Genomic DNA, 2,112 nt, shown 5'->3' with positions numbered 1-2,112 from the left:
TACCCACCATGAAAATAAGCCCACACTCACCTGCTGGAAGATGAGAGATCATGTGGAGGAGAAACAAGCCACCCCAGTGACTGTAGATGCATGAGTGAGCCCAGGTGATAGGAACAGAGCTTGGGCAAGATCCACAGACCTGCCCAGCCAGTCCATAAACTTGTGACCCGAGATAAATATTTATTGATGTATGCCCCTGAGGTTTTTCTGGTTGTTTTTTCATAAATATGATTGTGGCTATCACTAACTGATATGTTGTTTATTATTTTTACTTTCAACAGGCAGCTGGCTGAAGAGAAAAGAGCAATTCTGTGGGCAGGCTAGCTAAAGGCTGCTCAGGCAGAGTCCCACGGTCAAGTTGGCCGTGGACTGCGGGGGTTCAGCGGGCAAAACCAGGAAGGGGAAGACAGCACCTCCTGTCTTGGCAGCAGTGACTGTCCCATAGTTTTGTGGTTGTCACCTTTTTGCCTACACAAACATCTCAAAAAGAATTTTGAAAAACTATGTACCCCATTGGATATTTTTTAAGTTCACATGTAAAAGTTTTCATCCTAAGGGATATCATTTTCTCTTTGCTGTAAATATCGACATTTAAACATAAAACTATCAGCCTTTGAAAATATTAAGGGGAATCACTTCATGCTCACTACCACCCAATTTAAAATATATGAGTAGTGCGCGCGGTTCCCGCCAGCGCGGGCTGTCACCCGGCAGCGGTGCCGGGTCCCCGAGGCGGGCGACTGTCCTGTCCAGTGGCCGCAGCCGGGCTGGCCCAGCGCGCCCGCGACGCGCCCCGCCCGCAGGCAGCCGGGACCCGCCGCGTCCGCCGACCGTCCCCCCGGGCGGGAGGTTCCCCGGCTCCGCGGCTGGGCGCACGCGCCGGGGGCCCATGCTGCACCTTCCTGTCCCCTCCACCGCCCTGGTGCCCGCCCGCCGTCTTTCCGCGTGCGTGCCCCGGCGATGCGCTGGTCCACACGCAGCAGCCGCCCGCAGTCCTGCCCTCCCGCCTCCCGCTCGGCCCCCGGGCTGTGGCCTTACGCGGGCCCTCCGACCCCCGACCCTGCGGGGCTCAGCTGCTTGGTGGCGGCTCCCCGGCGGCGGGGCTCGCCCAGGAGTCCACTGCGGGGAACAGACTGTGGGGCCCCCGATCCTTCCCGCGTGGAGCGTGATGGGTGGTGTGGTTTTCTCCTGTTGGGCGCGGGGTCTGCTGGGCTGTAACATCACCATGGCGCCTGTGGGATGGGTTTCTGTGCTGCGGGGGAGGCATCGTGGGGTCCCTGGCCCAGCCGGGGGAGGACAGTCCCGCTGTCGCCACGAGCAGAACCAACCCTGAGTGGGCCGGAAGGTGAAGTCGCCCAGACAAGTGGAAGAGTGTTTTCTCCTCTGGCCGCCAGGCAGGCACCCTCTGCACCACGAGCACGTGGGGCCCTGGGAGCTCTGGGAGATGAAGTTCAGCTGCCTGTCCTTCCGGCAGCCCTACGCGGGTTTCGTCTTAAATGGGGTGAAGACCCTGGCTGGAGACGCGGTGGCAGCCGGTGCTCAGCGGGCCGGGCACCAGGACTGGCAGGACGTGGCCTGGAGGGAGCTGCTGGTGGAGAGGCTGGGGATGAGCTCCGCTCACGTGCAGGCCTTGCTGCGGGACGGGGAGACGTTCGGCCGCGGCGTGATAGCCGGGCTGGCTGACATTGGGGACACTCTGCTGTGCCCAGAAAACTTAGGTCCCGATGAGGTTGCGGAGCTGGAGAGTCAGGCCCTGCTGTCCACGTCTTCCAGGTGGACATCCCCGAGCGCCTGATCCCCTTGGGGCAGGAGGTCTGACCAGACTGGACTCTTGAGAGGAAGGGGACCGAGAGGCTCGCTCATCGTGACAGGGACACCGTCCACTCACCTTCTCGCCCCACACGTGCACATCTGCTGGGGGGGTGGGACACCAGGAGGAAGACCCTTCTGCTTCAGGATGCCTGACTAATGGAAGGTGACAGCCCCGAGGTTCAGCTGGCAGATGAAAGTCTTCAAGCTGTCAGTTTCAAAGATCCTGTCTGCTCCCATCCGGTGAAGAATCTCCCTCTGGAAGAGACCTGCTTCGATGATCACCGTGTCTCCCGCGTTGTT

At 60.3% G+C, this 2,112-nt stretch overlaps 1 pseudogene; it reads left to right on the top strand.

The window, feature by feature from the left end:
- Nucleotides 1–1,423: 1,423 nt before the first annotated feature.
- On the top strand, nucleotides 1,424–1,795 carry LOC130834443 (protein EOLA1-like; annotated as a pseudogene).
- Nucleotides 1,796–2,112: the final 317 nt, after the last annotated feature.

The sequence above is a fragment of the Hippopotamus amphibius genome, chromosome 13, assembly GCF_030028045.1.
Source record: "Hippopotamus amphibius kiboko isolate mHipAmp2 chromosome 13, mHipAmp2.hap2, whole genome shotgun sequence".
Taxonomy (NCBI): domain Eukaryota; kingdom Metazoa; phylum Chordata; class Mammalia; order Artiodactyla; family Hippopotamidae; genus Hippopotamus; species Hippopotamus amphibius.
This window is presented reverse-complemented; position numbering and strand designations above follow the sequence as displayed.